General features: G+C 44.1%; 1 protein-coding gene across 2 annotated transcripts in view; it reads right to left on the bottom strand.

Moving 5' to 3' along the window:
• Positions 1–19320, bottom strand: part of PPARGC1A (PPARG coactivator 1 alpha) — a 718367-nt gene extending 699047 nt beyond the window's left edge. The window contains exons 1-2 of one of the 2 annotated variants that reach the window (XM_043438335.1): positions 19080–19320; positions 18745–18834 (exon numbers count right to left, since the gene is read on the bottom strand). The gene's annotated coding sequence lies outside the window, so the exon portion shown is untranslated. Of the gene's footprint in view, positions 1–18744 lie in introns of both variants that reach the window. The other variant, XM_043438337.1, reaches the window with a different exon arrangement.
• Between the last annotated feature and the right edge of the window lie 7212 nt (positions 19321–26532).

The following is a 26532-nucleotide window of genomic DNA, read 5'->3' as shown; positions in this document are numbered from 1 at the left end:
CCTTTTACAAATCTGCCTGAGAAGATGCAAATGTTGCAGAGATTCTTTCCTTCCCAGTAAAAATGGAGAAATCTGAAGGCTGAATTATACTCACTAGTAAAAATGATGACAGAATTAATAACTACAGTGTGGAATTCATCATTACAAGTAACCTTTCTCGCTTCCCTTGATTTCATAAACACTGCATATTAAGTCTGGGCCAGATGCCTACAGACATCTTTGAAGACAGTATTTCATCATCTGAATATTCGGCCATTTGAAGAAAAAAATAGCTTGTTCCAAATTCCTCACCCTTGTAAATGTTTTTAAGATTTAATGGAAATATAGCTTCATGCCTGTTATTGCCTCTTAAATGACCACCCACAAAGGCCTCTCCTGTTATGAAAGACTTTCTCAGAATCCAAAAACTGTCTAAGAAAATAATTATTTCTTTTCATAACTCTTCTGAGTCTGTTTAAAGACAAGAAACTACACGGGATTTGATTAGAATCACAAATAGATCTAAGAGTAATAGTAAAGGATGATAACTAAGCTATAATAATCAGCACTCCAACTTGGGTTTCTCAGCAAATAATACTTTGATTTTCATGATTTTGTTTAATCTATAATACTCCTTCTCAGCATATAGCATAAACTTTGATTTCATGTTTGCATAAAAATAAGTACAGTAGCCATATTTGTGTTATGTCTTATCAACTGGAATTAAATTCATCATAAAATAAGGATTTTAAAGTTTTCTTAAACACTCAGGGCTCATCATATTTTCTACTCAAGCTACAGAAAATCATATGACTACTCCTTTTTAGATTACAGAACATCTTTTTCAAATGCTGGCTAACATCTAAATCAGGCAAGACCCTCACGGCATTTTCAACAGGAGTCTCTCCTGTTATTTATTTTGTCCAATCCTCTGCCTACATTCTGGTCATTATATTCATGGAACCAGGTTAGTTTGTATAAGTCAAGTTGGCTGGTCCAGATATTTGGCCAAACATTATTCTGGATGTGTCTGTGAAGGTGCCTTTTAGATGAGATAAACATTTAAACTGGTAACCATGAGTAAAGCAGATTACCCTCCACAGTGTGGATGGGTCCTAACCAATCAGTCAAAGGCCCTAATAGACAAAGACTGACCTCCTTGTACAAGAATTTGCCATCAGATGGCTTTGGGGCTCCAGTGGCAACTCTCCAGGTTGCCAACCTACTCCACAAAGTTTGGGCTTACCAGGCCTCTACACTTGTATGAACCATTTTCTTAAAATACTTCTCTCTTTCTCAAAACACACACACACACACTGTTTGTCTATTTGTTCTGTTTCTCTGGAAAACGCTAATACATATTGTTTCAAAAACGTCTGACATTGCTGTCATCTGCAATACAGTCTCAGCTTTTTTCTTTAGTTAACAGAATGTATTATAACCACATACATGGGTCTAACAAGTTCTGTTCTCTCAATCACATCCTTCAGTCATTCTGCAGTCGTTATAACATGACTTGAACTGGGTGGAGGCTGGAATTGTCTCACTCCCTTGCTCACAGTCAGCCAAAAGCACTAAAGTCACATCATCCACCATTCTTTTCTAAATTACAAATTTGAGATCACTGTTTCTGGAGGATCATTCCCCCAGGGTCTCAAATTAAAAGATAATTTTACTTATTTTTTTCCTAAACTGAAAGTCATACATTCAAATTTACCACTGCTGATTGGGGGTCTGTGTTCCAAGTGCTGGACACGCAAAGACAAGGTGTGCGACCCTCATGAAGCTTAGTCTATTAAGAGAGACATTTTTTTTAAATGGCAAAAAATATATCGCTTGGCACTAATAGCACTACCAAACGACCTGAGACTTCAGCCCTAGCACTATCATAATGCTGTTTTACAATGAGGCAGAGGATGCCGGGGAAATCAACATGGGATGAATTGTGTCTGCCACCAAAAAAAAATTCATGATGGAATTCTAACCCCCAGTAACTCAGAATGTGACCATATTTGAAAACAGGATCTTTGCAGGTGTGACTAAGTTAAATGAGGCCCTTAGGGTGGGCCCTGATCCAATATGACTGGTGTCCTTAAGAGAAGAATAAAATTTGGACATAGACACAAACAGAGGGAAGATAGCATGAAGAGACACAGAGAAAACAGCCACCTAGAAGCCTAGCAGAGAGGCCTGAAACAGGTCCTTCAGTCGTGGTCCTCAGAAGCAAGCAAGCCTGCTGGCAGCTTGATCTTGGACTTCTAAAACTATGAGAACATAAGCTTCTGTTGTTTAAGCCACCCAGCCCCTGGTACATTGGCACAGCAGCCCTGGCCAACTAACACAGAGGTTAAGCTTACAAATTAAGTAGACCAGCAGCTGAAGATAGGAACACGTTAGCGTGTTATCATAAAGGCATAACCAGCCTAACTTGATGGCTGACTAGAAGTGAAAGGAGAAGGAAAGCAAGAGATGCTGGCAGACTTGGGTCATGAGATTAGTAATGATAAAAGTGGCCTCTAATTCCCTTCCACTCACCCCATCTCCAACACCCACCATACACATGCATGTTCTCATGGTGTGGCCTTGAAGCTCCTCCTATCAAGAGGCAGAATATACTTCTCCACTCCCTGAATCTAGGCTGGCCTTCTGACTTGCTTTGACCAACAGAATAAGACAGAAGTGATGTGTTCTATAAGTTCTAAGCCTATACCTCTAGAGATCTTGCAGCTTCCTCTCTCTTCCTTTTCTTGGGAATCCTGTGGTCACTACTATAGGATGAGCCTGGGCCAGCCTGTTGGAAGATGGATACAAGGACACATGGCTCATATCTCTATATCCCCAATCAACAGCCAGCCATCTGCCCAATGTATGAGTGAGGCCATCCACAGCTAGCCGACTGCAGACATAAGTGAACCTAGTTGGACCCAGCAGAAGAACCACGCAGCTGATCGCAGCCTACATTGCTAATCCATATAATTATGCACTTTAAAATGGTTGTTTGCTTGAAGACACAAGGTTTTGGGTGGTTTGGTATACTGCAAAAGTTAACTGATATACAGGATGAGTATAATTGTCTTTCACCCAAATAAGGAATTCAAGAGCAACACAATCTGGATAAAGAATCCTATCTTTTGACACACCATGCTTAAAATATCATGTTGTTCCTGTTTAGTCACTAAGTCGTGTCCAACTCTTTTTGCAACCCCATGGACTATAGACCACCAGGCTTCTCTGTCCTTGGGAATTCCCAGGCAAGAATACTGAAGTGGACTGCCACTCCCTTCTGCAGGGAATCTTCCTGACTCAGGGATCAAACCCGCACCTTGCATTGGCAAGTGGATTCTCTACCATTGAGCCACCAGGAAAGTCTGGGACAATCAAGTAACCAATTGGTTAAACAGTCATGGAATTCAGAAAGGAGATGTTGCCTGGAAATAGAAATCTGAAAGACAGGTATGTGACTGATTTCCATGGGTGAGGAGATTGCCACAGGACAGCAGGAATACAGTAAAAGGAGGGGAGATCGGGGTGGGAATCCCAGGAACATTATATTTAAGGTCAAGCAAAGCTCGAGAGTCAATGAGAGGAGAAGATGCAATGAAGGACAGGAAGATGCTACAGAAGTCAAAGGAACTTCTCAACAGAGTCACAGAAATATATATATACACACATAACTAATAGGGCTTCCCTCATAGCTCAGTTGGTAAAGAATCTGCCTGCAATGCAGGAGACGCTGGTTGGATTCCTGTGTTGGGAAGATCCGCTAGAGAAGGGATAGGCTACCCATTGCAGTATTCTTGGACTTCTCTTCTGGCTCAGCTAGTAGAGAATCCACCTGCAGTGCAGGAGACCTGGGTTTGATCCCTGGGTTGGGAAGATCCCCTGGAGAAGGGAAAGGACACCCACTCCAGTATTCTGGCCTGGAGAATTCCACGGACTGTATAGTCCATGGGGTCGCAGAGTCGGATACAACTAAGAGACTTTCACTTCACTTCACTTCATGTAACTAATAAGAGTCCCAGTATTTGGGAATTATGAAGTCATTCCCAGGAGAGGGGATAATGGTAGTGATGGTGGAGCCCTTATCAGAGGTCATTAGAAAGAGTGGGAGAGGAGGGAAGGATTTGGAAACAATGCTTATCTACAAGGTTCTTGCTGAGGCTGGCAGATAGGTTATCTGGCCTGGATCACTATTTGCCTCTTTGCTCCAGGAATCTGTGAACCACTAAGAGAAACCAGCCTCGCTGTCATGTGAATTCATGACTTTGAAATGTACAGTCACATCATCTGAGCTCTTCAAGCCATCCAGCAAAAGAAGGAGACAGGCACCATCTAAAGGGAAAGGAAAGGTTGATGGGTGAATTTTTCAGGATGGGAGTGATAAATTTATTCCTAAGTGTATGGAATCACGAAGCCACAACTATGGATCAAAGTCCTGGAGAAAATGAGAGGGGAATGAAAAGATGGAGATGGCCAGAAATGAGACAAAAGGCTGAGGGAATTCACAGTGGGTGGCCACAAATCCTCACCTGGGAAGGGAACCAGTGGTAGGCGGAGTTGAGGAGAGTTGGCAATGTTTGGAGTTGCAGATACAGACAGTGATGACCCCGACAGAGCTTGGTGAGTGGCACTGAACTTGAGTACAATAAAAATCACATTCGTTAGTGTGACTGGGTTTTTCCAACAGCCTGCAACAGTTTGTATGTAGAACAAACAAGGCAGTTGGCTGGACTGACCCAAGACTGGGATTTTGAGGACAAATATAGAAGGACAAGGATTACGGGCTTTGAGGTTTTGGCAAGAGAGCGGTTAAAGTGATATATCATGGTTTCTGTGCTGGCTTAAAAAAAGAGAGAGAGAGAGAGGGAAAGTTTGACTGATGAGCTGGGAGAAAGGGAGGGTAGTACTGGGATCAGCAATCTTGGAAATAAATGAGTGAGGGAGCAGAAAGCTATGAGGCTGGTGTCATGTACAGTGACGCTGGAGTTTAAGGTTCCAGGAGCAGAGCTATTCCAAAGGATAAGGCCAGGGTGTGGGCGAGATAACTGGGTCACCAAAGCATTGTGGGAGGTGAAGTGTTGCAACTCTGAGACTAAGCCACTGAGTCCATCCTCCATGCACAAATGCTGAAGATCACCCTGGTGATGACAGCTGGGGGAGAGGGAAGACATTAGCCAGGTGCGTGAGCCTTCAGGAGAAAGGGGGAAGGGATAGGAAGATAAGATGGCCAGGAAGAAAGGCAGGATACAGTCTCTGGGAATTTCCCTGGGGGCTACAGGAATTGCATGGTTTTGTGTTATAGTGGCCAAGTAATGTTCTGGAAGCAACAATGACCACAGCTCCTCTGGGCCTAAGGGGTGTGAACAAATAAACAGCTACTGCCCCCCAAAATTGTATTCTCTTAGTGAGGAATTCACTTATAACAAAGGCAAGATTTAGAGAAAGGGAATTTATATTGCAATAAACCAAGGGTCCAAAGAAACCCTATGGAAAAAAGTTTGAAGGAGATCAACAGATGAAGGCAGTGGGGAGAGAAAGTCTGAGAGAAATGATAATGTCCTTCACTGGGGAATTGAATCATTATTACTTTCGTATAGGAGTTTTGTTTTCACAGATATCTCTAAGATTTGTCATATTTGGGTCCAGGCCAATTTGTCATATTTGGGTCCAGCAACAATGATGCCTTAGTATACAGTCAACATTCCTCTTTCCTTGGAATTATCTCAGGCATGACCAGAGATACTGTTTAGCATCTAGACGTATTCCTTGTTTTGAAGTTTAAGTAGTTCCATGAGTGGAACAAGAAAGCTTTTTCTCTGTAGATCACAACAGAACACAAGCCAGGAGGTTTTACAGGGATAATATGCCCTAGAAAGAGAGGGACAAATGCTCATCTGATAACCAGAGTTTTATTCTAGCAGCCCAAAGAATCTGAAAAACTAAAGATGAACAAAAGTCATCATATAAGCATGACCTCTTGACTGACATGGTCATTCAAAAGGTTTATTTTGAAGTTTTCAAATGGACAAAGACAATACTGTCTCACAAGGACTCATCTGCTAATAGCCTCCATCTGACACATAGCTGCTGGGAGTATAAGCGAGCGCATCTCTTCCAAGAAACAATTAACACAAAAGTCTTAAAAAAGGCCTATCCTTTCACCCAGCAGTTCTATTACTGGGTGTTATCCTAAAGAAATAATCATAGATATGCCCCAGGTTCAGCCATAATTGTCAACAACCCCAAAACCCAATATTTAGGAACACAGTTAAATAAATGGTCCGATAATCATACAATGAAATACTACAGAGACAGTAAAAGGGACATAGAGGCATATGAAATATTATGTGGCAAGTTAGTTATGATTTATTCATCTAAAATCAGGCTATAAAATTGTTTACAAAAAATAAAAATAAAAAATTTCTTATACATGATACCAATTTAAAAATGAAATATTATGTAGGCCTAGAACAAAGACTGAAAAGATATCCATTAGAATAGTATCTGTGATTATCTTTAGATGTTTGCAATATATATGGTTTTGATTTTCCTCTTTTCTCTGAACCTAAGAAAAATCTCCAAAACAAAAATGTATCATATCTGTAATAAGAAAAATTAATACCATGCTTTTATCAGTTTCCAGATATAAGATATTCCAAAACAGTACCTTAGAAAATCAGGTTTAAATATATTTTTTAAATTAGGCAGTGAAGTATAAAGGAAGAAAGTATTCCCTGTTCTTGAAAATGCAGAACAAAAGAAGTATTTGTCCTCATTTTGAAGAGAAAACTCTCTTTTTAGCAAAAGTCCTTTTTGGGTTGGTGGTTAAAGGAATGTTCCTACCTCTATGTTCTGATCCTTTTTGAAACAGGGGCTGATATCTGTAAATTCCCAGAAGGAGTCAAAGGTTATTTTTCTTTTCAAATGATCAATAAAGATTTTAGCACATATTCTGTGCCCTGCACTGTATTTAATATGCAGGTTATCCAAATAATGTTTTTTTTTTAAACTCAAGGCATTTATAAATCAACGAAGAAAAAGCTGCAGCTATTTAAATATAGCAGACATATAGACCTTATTAGATCTTATTAGCAGACCTTATTAGATCTTATTAGAACAATAAGCATTCAAGCAGTGTTACTATTTATGAAGACTTCTTAAATACCATATATGCCCAAATATAAGAATAGGCATTTTCCCAAAATTCTCCTGAAAAGAGGGATATTCGAGTATTTCTAAAGGCTCTCATATTGCAGGACATTCTCTACTTTATTTAAACAACTCTGTAATGCTTGGGAAAGACTCATTACCCTAAAACGACCTCAGTATATGCTTTTCTGAGAAACCGTCAGAGGTCACATGACAGAATCAGTTACAGAAGAGATAGAGATTTAAAACAGATTTTGTCATTATTCCTGGAGTGAGGCCCCATAACGCAAATGTTTAATATCACTGTAAACAAACATTTAAAAAATAACTACCTAAGTGAGTGTAATGCATATTATTTAACATTTACTTTATTTCTGGGTGTGTATTCAATGCTACTGTAATAAAAAGAAATGGTTTCAGAAGGCAAGCTCCCCTTCCATCATAATGATAACGACTAAGAGAACATTTTATAGTTTATAAACACTCCCCAAAACATCATCATACTCAATTTTACTACTTACAGTAAAAGGATGAATTTGGGAAAGAAAATTTTGGTAAGATGAAACAATATTTATTTTAATGCACATAAATAGGAATCAACTCATTGAATTTTTTTTAGAAACTTGTTTTTTAAGACCAGTTTAATTGGGGGAAATAATTTTAAAATGATTCCTAATGAATCTGTTACTAGCAGAGTAAAAATATCAATTAGCAATGGAGGCCTACTTCCTAAAACAATAAGCATTTGACATTGTAAAGATGATTCCACTCTCTTTTACATTTTTTTTTCCCAGCTCTTTGCACACTATGCAACCCTTTTAGTTTGGCATCACAAGGAGAAAGAAGTAAAGGATTTCATTAGCACTGCTACATGGGCCTCAGAGTATGTTCCCAACTTCAGAGGCTATTTCACTTTCTAGCTTGGATGATTAATTTTAATCCAGAAAAAATTTAGCCATCTAGTAAAGGGCTATAAGATCCAAAATAAAACTTAATGTTTGATTTACTAATTAAACTGTTCTCTTGACATTGTCAACAGAGCAGATCTTAACCGATGCAAAGATCTGAACTTTCAACTAAATTTGAAAGCTTTATTGCTTGCTCCTGACAGAAGAGAATGGAAAGCAGCTCTCCTATTGAGACTACTAACTCACATCTACCCAACTCGGCCAGCTCCCTGCCCCTTTGCTAAGCAAGAGAGAGGGAGGGAGATCACTGGTGGGAGGAGGTGAATTCACCCTTGGAAGATGCTTTGTGAATTTCTAAAGTTGAAATAATGAGTCGGGCAGACCCCCGCCCCCACCAAGCCCCTTCTTCTCTATATATAACATTCTTTATTTTTCTTTCTTGGCCCCTCACACAGTTTAAAGGAGATGACTGACAGCTGCAAGGAAGGAAGGAAGGATAGATGATAGACTGATATATGTGTATACATACGGAGACAGATACAAAATAATTTATATGCAACATATATTACATATATTTTAAATATATATATATCATATGTTATGTGATCTATGTCTCTCCTACTAAATTAAAGCTCCTGAGGGCAGGGACAAACACAGTAAAGTGTAGGTACCCAATAAATTTCATTGAATGAAAAAAGAACTACAAAAACAACAAAAAACCCAACCTTGACAAATTCCTCCTGTGCTTTCCTTCTATCTGAAACGTCCCCTCTATCTCATTCTCACCTGCCCAAATTCTCTGTTTTCCAAAGCCCAAACCAAATGCAACTGCCTCCTCAAAATTTTCTGTGATTCTTCCAGCCAAAAAGAAACTCTTCATCATCCAGATGACCACAGCACGTTGTCTGATCTCTTCTCAAAGTTCTACCCATCTTCTAGCCTACTCTCCATAGAAGAGAGGCTCTATCTGAAAGCCACATTCCCGCTGAAGGTGGCAGGTTTTTATTTATCTTTGATTTCCTTGTCACCCATCGATTCATCCACCTTAAGGCAGCCGAGCATGGTGGTTAAAATGAAAACATGGGCTCAGAAGTTCGACATGAGAGACACAAATCCTAACTGCACCGCCTACTGACTCTTACTGGCTGCGTGATCTTGGTTAAGTCACTTCACCTCTCTGAACCTCGGTTCTCTCATTTTTAATAGGTAATATGCAGCACTGATAATAGTACCTACCTCTAGGGTTATTTTGATGACAAAATGAGTTAATCTACGTAAAGCACTTCGAAAGTCTTCTGAAATGTTATAGTAAGTGCTCAATGCAAGAACTCTATTATCGACTCAGTCTAATGTACCGAGGCTCTCCTATGCGCCAGGCACACTGCTGGGCTAGCATATCAGTGCGTGCTCAGAAGGGACTCTATAAATATTTGAGGATTGACGGATAAGACTGAACATTGACTCAGCTCTTTATTAGTCAATAGCAAAGGTCTTTCCAGGTCCAAGGTCTCACTTAATTTTAACAACCATCCTAGAGGATGGATGTCATCATTCCTACTTTTGTGCAGAAGCAAATGGAGTCCCTTCTGCTTTGAACTACACAAGCACATATTTGATGGGTGAGGAGTCTCTATAGTGTTCACCTCACAAGCCCTCCAACTTCTAGAGACTTTTTTCCGTTCCCTCCTGCAGCTCCCTTGACTTCACATGAAGCATCTTTTTTAGCATCTGTTCAGCCTGACTCCTGTCATTAGATACATTCTTGTGTGTTTATAATGCACCACTGATTTGTTTCAGACTAAATCGTGGGATCTAAAAATAAAGTGATGTTGAACATATTTCTTTGCATATTAACTTTAAAGAAATAGATTAATCTTTTAGAAATAATCAAAAATGAATGATCCACTCAGCATGTAGCAGTTACCAAAAAATAAAAAATTAAAATTACAATGCCTCAGATCCCCACTTTTCTGCCCTTATCTTTTCTGAATTTATTAATTTAAGTATATACTTCATAACTTTTCATTTTAAAAATTAAGAGGTCTAGTGAGCCTACGGTAAACCAATAATCTTCTTCCCTGGGGACGCTTCAATGAAGGCAGGATTCATTTACTCTCCAAGTCAAATTCCCATTTTCAAAAATGACACTGTAGAATTGTCCTCATTATCCTAAGAGGTGGAGCAAAGAACAATAAATGAAGGGACAGGGACTTCCCTGACGGGTCCAGTGGTTGGGACTTCACTTTCCAACGCAGGGAGTGCAGGTTCAATTCCTGGCCAGGGAGCTAAGATTCTACACGCCTTGCACCCAAAAAGCAAAAACGGAAAACAGAAGTAGTGTTGTAACAAATTCAATAAAGACTTTTAAAAAATGAAATAAAAAATAAACAAAGGGACACATAATGGTATAAAAGCTTTCTGAAATTTCAACCATTTTCTAACACATCTGTTTTGTCCACAACAGGCCAGGCGTGACGAGGGATCCTGAGGTGAAGAAGGCATAATTTCTTCCCACAAGGAGCTTCTGAATGGCAAGGGAGCTGAGATTTACAGAGAAGGAACAAGTCAGGATGGAAAAGGAATGGGAAGTACAGTGATGGGAGTGGGACAGAGAAATGAATTCTTGCTGATGTAAAATGATGCCTCATCTATTATTTGATAAATCATTTAAAAGTTTCCCCTTACACACAGACACGCAGAGATACACACATCCATTCTGGCAGTATGCTTCTTTTTCTTCTTTGCAAACGGAAATCACTCTCACCCATGAGCCCTTGGGTGTTTATCTTAAGTCACCAACCAGGCTTGGCGGCATCATTTTAGTCAATTCACTGTTTTCTTATTACTCAGAAAGGGTTACATCTGCAAAAAATATACATTCTGGTTGCAACACTAAATAATGAAGCAAACTGTGGTTTATAAAATGCAGTCATTCCACGCCACATTTCATTTTGGAAGAGGGAGGGCTACCGTTGACTGTGAACAATTACCAAATCGTCAATGGAATTCAATAAATGTTGTTTAAAAAAACTAATTATTTCTTACAATAACCAGCTACTACTGCCACTTCCGTATTTGGAGGTTTGTAAACTACTTCCATTTGAAATGTAATTGATTCCATTTTTATCATTTGTTCAAGTTTATGTGGTTGTTCTCATCCTAAGAGATGATAACATCTATTTTCAGCAAATTATACATTATAATTCCTCATTCAAAAGCTGTAACAGAAAACAAAATGCTAATTTATGCTGTAAACGAAACTACAGAATCATAATCATTCATTGTTAACTTTAGGGACTGAACTGCTACTGGAAATAATAAATTGGATCAAAATGTGGTAGGGGGTGTTGGTGCGAGTTTTTCTTTTCTTTGTGCTTTTTTGACTTGTTTTGTTTCGGTGTTACACAACTAACACACTTTCCAATACGCTTTCAGGCAAGAGATTACATGGATGTTTCATCTCCTCCCAGATATAAGCCAGACATTCTTAGCCCCACAGCTATTACCTGCGGTTCGATATTTCAAATCTACAGGAAGATGTGCTCACAAAGCAATCAGAATCACAAGCTAAAGAGGGCCAGCATGTTAGAACCCCACAACTGGTTTTGCATATTTCATTAAGCTTCCACATCTATACTGCCCTTTACCCCAGGGATCACCACCCCCTTCTCTGCTCCTCTCCCATATAAGCATCCTTTGCAACACCTTGTCAAGGTGAGCCTTGCCCCATGGCAAACTTCCCTTCTGTGTCAAGGAATACATGGACTAAACAAACAAACAGAAATTTGGCAACTCTAATAAATCAGGTCAATTCTTAAACAAAAAAGAAGGGAGTGGGGGACGTAGTTCCCCCATTCCAGACACTCTGCTTTCCTTAAAAAACAATCTTCAAGTGAAAAGACGATAGCATCACCTAATGGTATTTTCTCCTTTCCTTTTTTTTTTTTTTTTTTGCCAAAATATAACTCAAAAGAAAGAAAGATTTTAATATAATTATGTCAAAGATGTGAATTCTTTGAAGGAACCAAAAAGCCACACTGACGTCTGGAGTAAATCACTTTTCTGCTGCCTTTTGATTTAATGCCGTCTGCTGTCCACATTTACCTCTCCGCCAGCAAAGTGTGATCATTGATTTCCTATGGTCTCTCTCTCTGGGAGGAAGTTCTGCTTCCTTGATGATGACTACGAAGGGTAGGTGACCCCATTCTCATTCCAATGCAAACCCTGCACTTCTACATTTCCGCCAGGGCTGCCGGAACGTGAAACTAGAGAGAGGCTCTTTGCCCTCTTCGTTGAGACGACTGTCTTGCTGTAACTACTGACATTTAATGTTTTCCCTCCCCTTCCCACAACTATATTTTGGAAGATCACAATACAAGGGATGAACCACTAAAAGGCATTAGTTCATGATGGACATAAATGTTAGGTGCATGAATTGGTACAGAAAACACCTGTTATAACATGGCCGTGACCAGAAAGGTAAATCTCAGTCTTAATATCAAGCACAACTGTATACAGAACAAACCCAAAATGATATGAGTTTGCTTATAAAAGGAGAGTTATGACTCAAAAATATGTGCACCACACATACATAACTATACATATATATTATGAGCTAGGGTTTTGGTGCATCTAAATGATTATTTATAAAATTATTGTATTCAAGTATCTTAGAATTACATTTCTTCTATAAAGTTATATTTTCCTGATACCCACATACATTCAGAAAGAGCCCTCCACTAAACCGTAATTATCTGCTATTGGGAGCTGGCAATCTGAAGACCCTGTCTATCTCTCAACCTGGATCAACTATTCAAACCAAAAGGAATGGTAAACTCAAGCATTTAGTCCATCACCAAGAAAAAAAAAAAAAGCATCCGGTAGTTATGGCTGATTTCACCAAAAGAGAAGACTCCACCTCATTCCCAAACAGAACTATATCTGGCTATATATTAATTAAGTGAAAGTCACTCATTCGTGTCCAACTCTGCAAACCCATGGGCTGTAGCCCGCCAGGCTCCTCTGTCCCTGGAATTCTCCAGGCAAGAATACTGGAGTGGGTTGCTGTGCCCTCCTCTAGGGATGTTCCTAACCCAGGGATCGAACCTAGGTCTCCTGCATTGCAGGCGGAAGATGGCCCAGTTTTAACTAGCACTGAGGTCTGAGGCAAGGCACTTAACTCTATGCCTTACTTTCTTCATCTATAAAATGGGAACAATAATAAAAGCATCTTACTCATATGTTGTGGAGATTAAATGAGTCACATACTTTATTTGGAACAGTATTAATAGATGGTAGCTATTATCACTGCACTTTGGTTCCCAAGTTTTAGGCTAACAAAACTTTATGCAGAAAAGAGAACAATATTTTCAAACTGGTGCCTTAAAAAAGCTACCTTTACTGGAAGATCCACAACAAACTCGGGTTATTCCAAGTCTCTTTTACTTTTCTGTCTACATAGCAGAGACTCATCCAACGATGAAAAAAGTGGAATTAGGTGAGCTGGATTTAGAGCTAGATTTCAAAAGTGTATTTAAGGTAAATCTATAGAAATGTACCTAAAAACTAGTTTGTAGTTCATACATTCATCTTCGGGAGAATTTAAAAAAAAAAAAAAAAAAGAAGCCGAGTTTACATTTTTTCAACTTTAAGATACTGGCTTTCTCACACTCTTGCAAATTGAGGACATTCCCAAGCTCTGGCTCATCTCAGCTGTGTTATCACTTCAGGAATTAAGAAATACCCAGAAAAGGGGGGGGTGGAAATATTGAGTTCTTTACAGTACATGGACTGGATAAAAGAAATGTTCCTAAAAAAAAAAAAAAGAAATATTCCTCAGTGGACAGCTTCTGCTTCAGCTATCCATATTCATGGAAGGAGTGCCAAGCACCCTCCCCCGCCAAAAAAATAGACAGCACAAGCGCTCAACAACTTACCCAAATCCATTAATGATTTTGCACTGAAACATCTATCCTGCTTGAAAAGATAGAATGAGTATAAAGAATTACAGGTCTTGGCTAACAAAAGTCCCAGGGCTGAATTCAAAACAGTCACTCTCTACTCTGAGAAGATAGTCTGTGTCCTTATAAGGATGCCATTTTCTATTTCTAGTCTGGCAATTTGAAGGAGTGGTGGGGGGAGGGGACAGGAGAGAAAGAAAAGTTAAAAAGCACAGTCAAGTCTGCTGGTGATGATGCTTTTTTCGCAAACTCAGGTTTAAGCTACCCTGTAGCTAAAGAAGCGGTCAATCGGGTGAATAAAGTCAGATGTCTGCCCTCGTGGACACCCAAGCAGTCAGCTAATTGGCTTCATTTTTCACTTTCCGTTGATTGCTTCAATATCATAATAGACCTGGACTGCTTCAATCTGGGCTTATAGCAGGACAGCTAAAGAAGGTGACCCAGGTCCAAGCTGCCAGCAGGACCGACCAGTGCACGGTCAGCTTCATGATGGAGTTGGAAAGCTTGAACAACTATGGGAGAGACTTGCAGGTTGAAAAAGCACAACCTAGAAAGATAGAGTTAGGTTCTGGAAGCTTGCACTACTGCCATCCCTAGGCGTGAAACTGTAAATTAAAGAATGGTCTGTTGTCTGCTACGCTGAGCCAAATCAGAGACATTTCACATACACACTTTAATTGGGGTTTTCATTCTAATTGAAGAAATAAATTCCACCTAAGCAGATGCTTCCCCGCCCCCACTCTCACTGTGGTATGTTTTGCACGTTGGCAAGTGGGTGCAAAATTTCTGCAACATGGTCTCTTCAGATATAAGATGGAATTTCCCAGTTTTTAAATGGTAACAGATGCAGTTTCGGCTCTAATACACATTGGGCTCTCTCCAAAAAATTCACCCCAACCCAGCCTCCCCCTGCTTTAATAACAAAATGTCACAGGATAAGTAAAAACCTTCCAGTCAGCAGTGATTCGTGTTTGGGTTTTCCGGGTTTGGGTTTTTGTGTTCAGTGATGAATAAACGCCCCAGTTGTTCCCAAATTTCCAGGTCTCTATATGAAGAACCCCCATCTTCATTATTTTTTTCACTTGCTTGTTTATAACCAGAGGTGTTATAATCATGTTTCTTGCGAAAATGAAAGCAATCAAAATGCCTTGTAATTCCAGGAAAAGAGCTTCTTAGGGAGACATGCCTGCCTGCTATTGATGTTGTAAAAAGGCTCCTTTTACATGGTATTAAATGTTGAGAGCATATCATATTGATCTAGAAATAAAAAGCTTGACTTTTTTTTTTTAGTACAGTGAACCCTTACCTTCATCAGCACTTTCTAACACTAGGAACAGGGTTTTATGTTTAATTGAGGTGTAGTAAACAAATTATATTTGAAGAACATTGCTATTTTTAGGTAATGGAGGATTTGTAAGCCTTTTGGCAGCAATTCAGGTAAAAATCATGAATAAGTCTCACTCTTTCAAATTTGGCCCAGGCCTCCCCCTAGCAGCTCTGCCTAGAGTCCAAGATAGGAGTTAGGGTTGCCTTTGTTTAATTAATCCTTTTTCTCCGAAGGTATAGTTCAGGAGCAGGTTTCATAGCCCTTTGCCCATGTTCCAATGCTGAAAATGCAAACTAGCGATCAATAAGAGACTAGGTCCTTATACCTATATATTCTTCATCCCTGAAAACGGTGATAGGGCCAGGGTAGAAGCCGCAAATCCTGGTAGGACGCACTGCCTGAATAACTGCCCCTACCACCAGATATTAAAGCCTCGGTAGCACTTTGAGGGCACCTTTCTCTAATGATGTACCTCTCTCATTTGTTTCTGTACTTTATCTTAAAGTTCATACCGCACCACTGGAAGAAGCAATCAATATTTCCGATAACCTCCCTTTCTCCACCGTGCAATTCACTGCGCTAAGGGTAGCGCGCCACCCAGTACCGGCCCGCGAGCTAATCACCCTGCACAAAGCAGCTGCTTTGTCAGAAATTCTTTCCGATTTTCTTAGCAACGTGAGTTTCCCTTTCCAGAAGAAAGATCTTGCCTTTTGGGAAAAGGTTTTTCCAAATTAAGTTAAACTAACTTCACCCGAAGAGACTGCTAGTTTTCCTCTTTTCTTTTTAAAACGCCACCCCCGCCCCTTCTCTGGTTCTCTCCTTCTTTTACTCCAATCCTGCCCCGCACCACCACCCTCTCTCGCCCACCTCCTTCGGTTTCCAAGGAGTTTGCACGTGATTGCCTGTCTTGCAAAATCCGGCCGTAGCCCTTTGCTACGCTCTCAAACCACTTGCTTCCTATCTCGTTAAAAATGTTGCCAAACCTCCCATCGCTGTAAAGCTGTATCACTCTGAGCTTCCCTACACCCAAGTCTCCTTTCTCTCTTCCTTGGGAGAAAAACCAAGTGCCTGACTTTCTCGGCCGGGAGGTGCAGGTCGGAGGTACGCGTCTGGAAACTTATCCTAATGCATCTGACTCCAGGACTGCGGGAGGCGGGGTGGGGGGCGGGGAAGGCGCGGCGCGGCCGAGGAATCCCGAGTCCCGGCCGGGCTTGTGCGGGATGCACTGTGGCTCAAGCCTTTCCTACACCTCTCGGTCCTCAAAGACCAGCTGGGGTTGGTTTCTGACTCATCGACAATCACACACACACACGCACGCGCACACACACATACGCACACGCACACACACACACACACACACACGCAGGCACCCGGACGCCAGCTCCTGGAGACCTGGAGTTTGCGGAGCCGGAAGGGTCGTTGGCTCTCGGCAAATCCGGAGCCAGCTCGCGAATGAATGGAGAGCACCCGAACCCCACCAGACAAGGCAGGGTGGCCTGGAGAAAGCACCCAGCGCCGGCCTCGAGCAGCGGGGCCCCCCTCGAGCTACCCAAACCCAGCGCTCGCCCGACCACCTCGGCAGTTTCTCCAAGTTTCTACTCACAGCGGGGGCCCCCCCTTTCCCAGCTGCCTCACCCTGAACCTCGAACTTCACGCCCCTGGGTCGCCCCCCGCCCCTCCGCCTTCCGTAGCTCCGCGCCCGGTCAGGGACCCGCGCGCTTCCCCGGAGCTGCCCAGATGCCCCCCACCCGCGGCGGCAGCCCGGCAGTCTGGCCAGAGCTCGCCGCCGTCTCCCGCTGCTGCTGCCGCGGCGACAGGAGCCTCTGCGAGGCTCCCGGGCCACCCTTATGTATTATTCACTCGATGGCCACGGCGCTTTCTGGAAAGCCCATGCCAGAGATGCGAGGTCTTCGCCCGGCGACTACGAATTCGGCGATTTCAGCTTTTTGGAAACTGAGGGTGCTGCGGGGGCGGCGGAGCTCGTTTTTCGGTTGTTTTGCTTTGCGGGGTTGGCTTCTGTTTTTTTTTTTTTTTTTTTTTTTGGCCCGGAGCTCGCAGGAGCGCGCTGCGCCCCGGGCCCGAGAAGGAGCGCGCCAGAGCCGGCGAGTGCGGCGGGCAGCCGGGCTAACCGCCCTGGCTGGCGAGCGAGCTGGGGAGAAGAGACGCCCCGGTGGCCGGGAGAGATGGGCAGAACCGAGTTCTTTTCCTCGACGCCCCCGCCCCGGCACCCGCCCCTCCGGCCCGCTCCCCCGGCAGCTCTCGCTCTGCGGGCCCGGGAATCCCCCGCGCCCCGGACCGCCCACCGAGTTGCTGCTGCCTTTCACCGTTGCTCCTTCACCTCTCCTCCCGCCCTAACTTTCCCCAGCCTGGACTCGTGCGCGTACACACACACAGACAGACAGACACACATACACACACACACACACACACCCTCTCCCCTCCCTGGACTCCAGCTCCACTTCCCCGTGTAGTTTGGAAATGACAGATGCCTGTAGACTTTCACCAAACAAGCGGTGGGGGCAGCAGACTACAACAGTTATTTAATTAAAAGGCATTTTCCCCCCTCTCTCTTTCTCGCTCTGGCTCCCAGAATAGCTTTTGCACCCCTAGACCCTGAGCACACGCCTGTCTCTCCAGGTTACCCGCGGCCCGCTAACACCCATCTTCCACGCCCCCCCTTCCGGCGTCTACCCCCAGCTTCTCCGCGCCCCCCAAGTCACACCGACAAGCACACCTGCAGGCCGGCGGCGGGGAGCGTCGAGGGCACGATGCAGCCGGACTGCATTGCACAGTCATCAAAGTTAAGTGTGTGTGTTTGTGGGGTGCTTGTGCGCGCCGGGGGAGGCGTGGGGTCATGGGCACCGGAGCATCCACTCTGCACCCCCTCCTTGGGGTCAGGGGACGCCTCCACTTGAGATTGCAGCCATTTTAGGGAAAGGGGTGGCTCGGGGCCCCGGGGGAAGTGGAGGGGGAACAGCACGTCGCGGGGGACTCACAGCTCTGCAGCCCCTCGGCGCAACTGGAGGGCGGGCAGGCGCCGGGCGCACAGGGGCGCGGCGCCCGCGGCGACTTGGGGAAGGTTGCGCTCGAGTTCCCTGGTTTTGCCTGGAGTTGTTCGGGGTAACGTGCCGGCTCCTGCCTCGCTCTCCGGTTCCCGCTGGGTTGGGAGGTTGGAAGGGGAAGGTTTGGATGGCAGATTGGACAAGGGAGGGACGCGACAGACCCTGGAGACCAAAGAGCTAGTGCTGGGGGAAGGGGGACACCTCCTCTAGCTGGTTGGCACTGACCCAGACGGTGCGACCCACTTGGCCCCCCAGCCTCCCCACCCCCTCCCAAGCCTCTGCCTCCCCGCCGAGTGCCAAGTGAGCGCGCGGCGAGGGGCACGGGGCGCGACGCCGCCAGGCACCGAGCCAGCCCTTACCTGGTTGGAAGGGGTTTCCCAGGAGGAGCCGTAGTTGTAAAAGAAGGAAGAGAAGAAGGTGTCTTCCGACAGCCCGCAGCCCGCCATGCTCTGGATGCAAATAAAATGAGGAAAGGGGGGGTGGTAAAAAAAAGCACACACACAAGCAACCAAAAATTTTCAAAATCAAATTAAACCAATAAGCGAAGAAGAAATTCTCTCGAAAAATAAAAGGAGGGGGAAGGGAACGGCAAAGGGAACGGAAACTCTCAGCGGTGCTCCCTCTCCGGCGGAGGAGGGATGCTCCGGCTGCCGCCGCCGCCGCCGCCGCCGCCGCCGCCTTCTCAAGAAGGTACCTAGAGAGGTTCGTCCTGACTTGAGCAGCCGCCGCCGCCGCCGCCGCCGCTGCTGCCTGTGCCGGCTGCGTGTGTGCGCGCGTGTGTGTGCGTGTGCGTGAGTGTGGTGTGTGCGCGCAGAGCGAGAGACCGCAGGGGAAGCGAGAGGGCGAGAGAATGAGCGAGCCGGGATGGAGGGCGCAGAGGCAGAGCGGCCGGGCGTGTGCGCGCGAGGGTGCGTGCGTGTGTGTATGTGTATGTGTGTGTGTGTGTGTGCGCGCGCGCGCGCGCGCGTGTGGCTGGGTGTGCGTCTGTTTGGGGAGCTCACCGGAGAGCCGGGGCCGTCACGTGGGCGCGCTGACTCCGCCGGCTGCCGGGGACAGCCTGTACTACAGCCCCGGCCACTAAATCAGCCCGCGCCGCCAGACCTTTGCAGCCCCCCCACGGCCAGCGGCCAGCCATCCCAGCGGGGCCGCGCGGGCCGCGGGACAGCAGGGGGCGACGGATAGGTGGGTGGTTAAGGAGGGGGTCGCCCCAAGCCTGCACAGGAAAAGAAAAGATGCCGGTGAGGAGGCACATGTCCCCCGCTGTGCCCCGCACCCTCCTGTCCAGCCTTCCTCCCAGCCTCTTTGAAGATTTTTTTATTTTTAATTCCTAAAATTGCTTTCCCTTGCAGAGACCACTCGTACAGCCACGGGGAAATTATTTTCACATAGTTGCTACGTCTCGATTTTTTTTTTCCTTTCCTGGTGCCCCACGTCTCCCGCGCGCGCGCGCCCGCAATCACGCAGGCACACACACACCCGTGGCCGCCTCCTCCCATCCCAAATGCAAACCCACTTCCTTTTGCCGGTTGCTGTAGTTAAGCTAAGTCAATGCTACATCAAACTAGGCTAGGCTGAGAGAACTGGAAAGTGGATTTAGGGGACAATACTGCCCCAGCAGGAAGAAAGGTTCTAGTTTGGCATTCTGTTGATTTAACAGTTGAAAACGCAGAAGGATTTTGTAGTTTCTGCATTGAAACTCAGGCCCCTTGAGTGATAGTTCTTTAAATGGAGCAATTTTCTTAAGTCTATTGTATGTTATAAAACTGTAAACCGATAAGCCCGCCCCCAAAATGGTATTTTACAGCCAAACCTTTTTCTCAATTTTAATAATTGAATAGCCAATTTTTCCCCCTGCAAAAAGCCTGCTCTCTCCAACTTTTTTCAGATATTTACAGTAAGTAGAATTCTAATAAAAATCGGCGTATCAGTGTAAGGTACTCCTACAAGTGTTTGGATCCTCTCAGGAAAACTTGGAACAACCTGTAATTTATACTGTTTTTTTCTGAGTCTTTCTTCCAAAAATGCTACCCATTTTTATGCAAACCAGTTGTGTTTTTCCAAGACTCCATGCTTCCTCTTTTAAATTCCCCACTTGAGGTGAAATCCTCTGTGAAATAAACATTTCCACAGCAACCCAGTGATGTCACAAACATTGGCTCCTAATTTCAGAGGGGAAATAAAGCAAGAGAAAAGGATCTCTCTAGAAAGACAGGTTCCGTTTTCTTGCAAATAGCATTGCTCCTGGTAGAGACTGAGAAAACAGACTCGATTTCTGGCTAAATACTTGTTTTCTTCTTCTGAGATTGAAAGAAACATCAAATGTTTTTCAAAGAAACATCAAATGATTCTTAAAAAAAAGTCACCATCCTCTTTCCTGTGTTCATGAAGAATGGTGTTTCAAATCAGTGGTACCTAATCACACTGACCACTAGAGATTTTAATAAAGGGGGAAAAGATTTTTTTTTTCCTAAAAAATCATGTCAGAATGAACATTGAGGGACAAAATTTAATGTACTAACTTCAGATCCAAATAATGCCAAATGACCTGGCTTCATTAAATACAATTGTTTTTAGGAAGTGTTAGACCCTCAGTAAGTCTATTCAGTTATCAAAATTAGTGCTGATCTTGCCAATATTGAATAGAGGGGCTTCTATTCAATATTGGCAAGATACTGAATAGAACATTCATCATTCAATCTGTTGTTTCCTGGAGCTCTGGGCTGGGAGAAAGAGGGAAACATTCTTCATGCCCTCCTGCCTTTAGCCCTGTACAATCTCATGCTTATCCATATTAAATGTAAAGGGGCTAGAAAATAGAAATTAGGCCCAATGCCTGGGCTTTCTTAGTCTTCCTATCTAAATTAAGTCCTTTAGATAATCTTTCTACAGAGTACTGTAAAGTGTTTTTCATATACACTTTAGCTCAAGTTTACATCCTGTTCTTGCAGCCACTTATGATTCCCTGTTTGGGCTCAGGTCCCACCTCCACCCTAGGAGAAGTTAATTCTGTCTCTGTGATCCCCTTTCCTATTTGAATGAATAGATTTATTCCTCATGACAATCCTGGAAGAATCAAGACTCTAAACCCACTTCATAGATATGGAAATAGGCTCAGATGTGCTAAATAACCTGCCCGAGATCACCCAGCTACAAAGTAGTGGGAGTTAAACCCAAACTTTGGAACCCCCACCTACCTCTCACATAAAGATCTGAGCCCATCAGAGCACTGCTGTTCCATGACCATATCTTTCATCCCCCCAAAAGCAAAGTCAGTGTTTTCTCCAACTGCCCAAAGTTGTGATATGTATACATCCATGAGATGTGTTCATTTAAAGGTTGATTGCACATTCACCAGCTCATCCACTCTTTGTGGGGACCCTGTTGTTGTTGTTCTTTAGTTGCTCAGTCCTGTCCGACTCTTTGTGACCCCATGGACTATAGCCCACCAGGCTCCTCTGTCCATGAGATTTTCCAGGTAAGAATACTAGGGCGGGTTGCCATTTCCTACTCCAGGGGATCTTCCTGACCCAGGGATCAAACCCAAGTCTCCTGCACTGGCAGGCAGATTCTTTATCACTGAGCCTCCAGGGGAGCCCTAGGAGCCCTGTTAGGAGGCTATTATTATTTTTGTTTTAGAGATGAAAGGACTAAGGCTCAGGTAAAAAGACTCAACTTCCTATCCTATCCAGAGCTAGTACATAGCAGAGCTAGGTCCTGAGCCAGAGATTTCTGGTTCGTGACTTTTTTCTCTTAAAAAAGTAGTCTCTCCCAACTCCAAACACACAGGAAAGTAGGTACAGGTATCCACTGAGTAGGCTGAGGACCTACAGACATTGGAGGTGGGGAGGAAGAGTCAGGAACAGGTGGAAAGAGTCTCCTCTGAGCAGCAAACCAGAGAACACTTGTATAAATGAAGTCTGGCCTCCAGCCACAAACATTTGGCTGCCCTCAAATCTCCAGCTCTTTCTTTTTCAAACAGGGCAGGCCCAAGGAGGGCCACCTGGATAGACTTCTGATGAAACACCTTCCCTCTCTGCCCAGCTTGTCCTCTCCCAGGGCAGCCCTGACACCCTGAAAGAATTATCCCTCAATAGGTTTCTCACCAGGCAGAAACGCAGTAACATAGACGTTTGTCTGCTAGTTCCCAGCAACATAAAAACAAGCCACCCCTTCTACCCCCACTGGGACCCAGAACAGATGGAAACAACCCCTTGGGAAGCTGAGGGAGGCACAAGCTCTTTGAGAAAAGATGGCCCCAGCCACCTTGCCAGCTCTTTGCTGTGCAGAAGGCAGAGATCTGAAACACAGCACATTTGATTTCCAGATCCACTGTGGTGGGTTCTCTCAACTTAAACCAAAGTTTCTTCTGCACACATTGCTCAGTCACACTGCAAATGTATGATTGCTAAATTGATATCTTTCTATTAATGAGAAAATCCGTCTTTCTTTGTAAATACTTTCCCCTTAAGAAATAACTTCTGCATTAATTTCATATTGGAAATTGGTTAATAGTCCAGATGATGCTGGGGTGTTTTCCTTGTTTATAAATGAGATGCATTAACACTCTCATACCACTAGGGTATCATTTAGTGAACGGTTGCTCCGCTCTGCAGATGCAGGAGGCCAAATTGTTGTGGATGTGGATAAAAAAAAAAATGATCATTTTGGCGAAAACTGCAGATGGGAAGCAGATGTAATGTACAGAGGAAGTAGATTTCACTCAGTCTTTTTCCTTTATTAAAATAAAGTCTGCTAATCTGTCTTATTTTTAAAAAGCCCTCTGAATCCAAATTCATGTGTTAATTCCAGGCACAGTGAAAACCAACATTATTCCTACCTTCATGAAGTGGACAGTCTCAACACATGTTGTTTGGTCTACCAATTGTGTTAGTTGCCAATTTTCTCTGTAATTGTTTAGAAACTTACATTCACTCATCAAAATTATAATTACCCTGGGGAGAGATTAAAATTAGGAAATAGACGAGGAAAAGTTGAGAGGGCAGAGGGATGGTATAACATGAGAGAGAAAGGGAGACCCCGTGGGAAGTGCAGAAAGATGAGGGCAGGAAGAAGGATGCAGCAGTTCATGCAAAGCCAAACTGCAGCAGAAAGTGAACCTCCGAATAACTAGGACAGTGGTAATAACAAATGTGTATCGAATGCTGGTAATACGGCAGGAACGATGTTAAACGTAGGACATTCTTACTTTGGGCTTTCCTGACCAAAGGGAAGTGCATTTAAGTACAAGATGTTTATTTGGGAGGGCATCCTAGGAAACGTGGGTAGGAGAAGTGGGAAGTGAAGGAAGGATTAAAGGGTGTACCTGTGGGCCACTGGAGCTTAATCCTATCTGAGAACCTCGAGGGGGCACATTTCAGAGTTACCCCATTCAGTGGGTGAGGGGGCTGAGCAGCTGAAGGCTGCTCCCAGCTGTTGTTAACCACACCCTCCCCCCCAGCACATCCGACCTGTGGCATGCATTGGCAGAGTGAGGTCTGGCAGCCAGAGAAAGTTCTCAGGCAAAGGGATGCAGAGGCTGTTGTTAGGCTCTGGGGCCTCATACTTGGAGACGGTAAGAGCTGTTGGACTACGGGTGGAGCCCTAGGAGCATCTGCCCCCCAGACATTAACTTATTTCATTTTCCCAAAACCTTTTGAAGTGGGAGCATGTCCACATCTTCCTGAGAGAACACGGTCTGGGAGAGTAAGGAGGGGCCTCTGTTGTTTTCACCCAGTTAGCATCAGTGCCCTCTTCTGCCAACAGCCCAGCCCCCCCTGCTTTTCCTTTGAGAAACATCCCCCACCCCCACCCCCACCCCTGCCATCTCAGTGATTCAACCTAAGTCCCTCAGTCCAGGGATATGCAGGTGAACCAAGCTGACCTGATAAAATCTAACTACCTCGGATTTTCGCTGCACCTACAGGACTACAGGAGCTATAGAGGTGTGTCCTTTCTGCCAGGAGAGCAAAGTTGGGAGCTCTTCCATCTTCCATCCACAAGAATGAACCCAACTGCTTGAAAATGAAGCCAGTGCAGGGGAAAGCCAGCACTGAAAGGAAACACCACAGACTTCTGACTTAACATCTTTTGAGCGACTGGGTCCAGCCCAGCCTGAAGCCAAAGACACTATCCTGGACTTTCCAAGTATATAAGCCAATAAACTCTAAGCCAGTTGGGGCTATATTCATAGAAGTTAAGCAGCTTTGCCAAGATCACACCACTAATGAGTGTGGAGGTAATAATCAAACCCACGTAACCCTAATTCCTTTTGGTGCTACGGCCCATGTTCTTAATTCATGCTCTGTGGTGGCAATTAGTATCTACCTCGGACAGAGCTCAAGGCCACAGCACCTTTCTCATTGTCTGGCCCTCACTTGGAACCTCTTTCCTTCCAGAAACAGCTGCCAATTTGTTTAAGAGGATAATGGATCAGGGTATATCTTGGCTGCATTTGAATTTTTTGTTCCATCAAATCATTAAAAGTGCAACATGTGTTAATGATAGTCACTTAAAGGCTGGGAGTGAAAGTAACAAAAAGCTGAAAGAGAAAACAGAGAATTAAGACCTTCAGTTTTTTGGTGAGCTAGTCAGGAACTACTAACAGACAATTCCTGTCTTAGTTATGACTCTTGATTTTAAGTGACAAAAATCCCACTTCACTGGTTGAAGGAAAAAACAAATAAACAAAACCTTTATTGACTAACCTAACTGAAAAGGCCAAGAGTAGGGCTGTGTTCTGGAAAGGCTGGATCCCTGCAAGGCTCAGCCTGTGTCAGCACCACAGTTTCTGGTTTTCACTTGCCTTTGGGTTGACCTCATTGTCAATCCTACACAGAGCCTCCAGCAGCTCCTGGCTTACCTCTTGCTTTTTATCAGTAGTCCCAGCAGAGTAGACAGATGTCCCTCTCTCTCAACCATCCCAGCAAAAACCCTGAGATTTCCAGTCACTGGCTGATTGGATCACACACCCATCTTTGCACTCATCATGGTCACCAGCAGGAGGCAATGCTCTGACTGACCAGGTTTGAATCTCACAGCCATCCTTGGCTTTCTTGGTGGAGTTACCCTATCAGAGCATCTGAACTGAGACTGGAGAAGATAGGGTTCCCCAGAGGAAAGCTGGGACACAAGCGACTAATCTCCTCTGCTAGAAGACTGATGCTTGGCTGCCCAGCAGACAGAAATGGCAGTCATCCACAGCAGAGAGGACTCACAACCTCGTCTTTGTCTTTAAGGAGCCCATGCTATGTTCAGAAAGGAACACTGCATGTAGAACAACAAAGAATATGCGATAACAAATGAAGTGAACTGCGGCTTCTTATTGGCAGGCAACAGAATGTACTTTCCTACACTTGAAGCAGACAATCTGAGGAAATTCCTATCATTCCTAGGAGGGCCAGAGAATTGGGTTCGGATACTACAAATAGGAGCAAAGCAGCCAGAAAAAGAAATGATATGACAGTAGGGCCTGGGACATCAGAGAACTTGAGCACCCACTGTCCCAGAAGAACAAAGGTCTTGCCACCTCATTGGCCAGAGTACCTGATCTCCTGCACATGGCAGCCACCACACACTGATCACTTCTGCCCGTCAGTCCAGAGCAGGTTCACTTGGGGCCCCTTACCTGCAAAGGAGTCTGGGAAATGTAGTTTTCCACTTTCTGGCTTCTAAGTACCAAAAGGTTGATTAGGAGGGGTTGCAATGGATACTGCATGAATTTACAATACCTGCCATAGAGCAGATGACAGGAGTTCAGTTAGGAGAGAAGACAAAAAAGGCTGAACTCAGTTCACCTGTCACACTGGTTTATCTGACTTGGTTCTGACATTTGCTAAAAAACAGAGAGCGAGCAAGAATCTCAATGCCAACAGGTAAGATGTCCACAGAAGCCTGTATTCTTCAGACCACTCCTGGACCATACCTGCAAGTCCTGGGTGTCATCTGAAGGCAGATGATGGCACATCATGTTTGTATCTGGGAGGCAGTTAGGAAATATGGATTGTGATGAAGAAGCACCTTGACTTCGCCTTCCCTTCAACTCCTGCCTTCACTGTGTATCCTCCCTATAAACCCTCCACTCTTCTCCATTTCCTCCCATCACCCCAGGCCAGGCTACTTTCCTCTCTTGCCAGGACTTTGCAGTATAC

Source organism: Cervus canadensis, chromosome 19 (assembly GCF_019320065.1).
Source record: "Cervus canadensis isolate Bull #8, Minnesota chromosome 19, ASM1932006v1, whole genome shotgun sequence".
NCBI lineage: Eukaryota > Metazoa > Chordata > Mammalia > Artiodactyla > Cervidae > Cervus > Cervus canadensis.
Note: the sequence above shows the minus strand (reverse complement) of the source record. Positions and strands in the feature narration are given on the sequence as shown.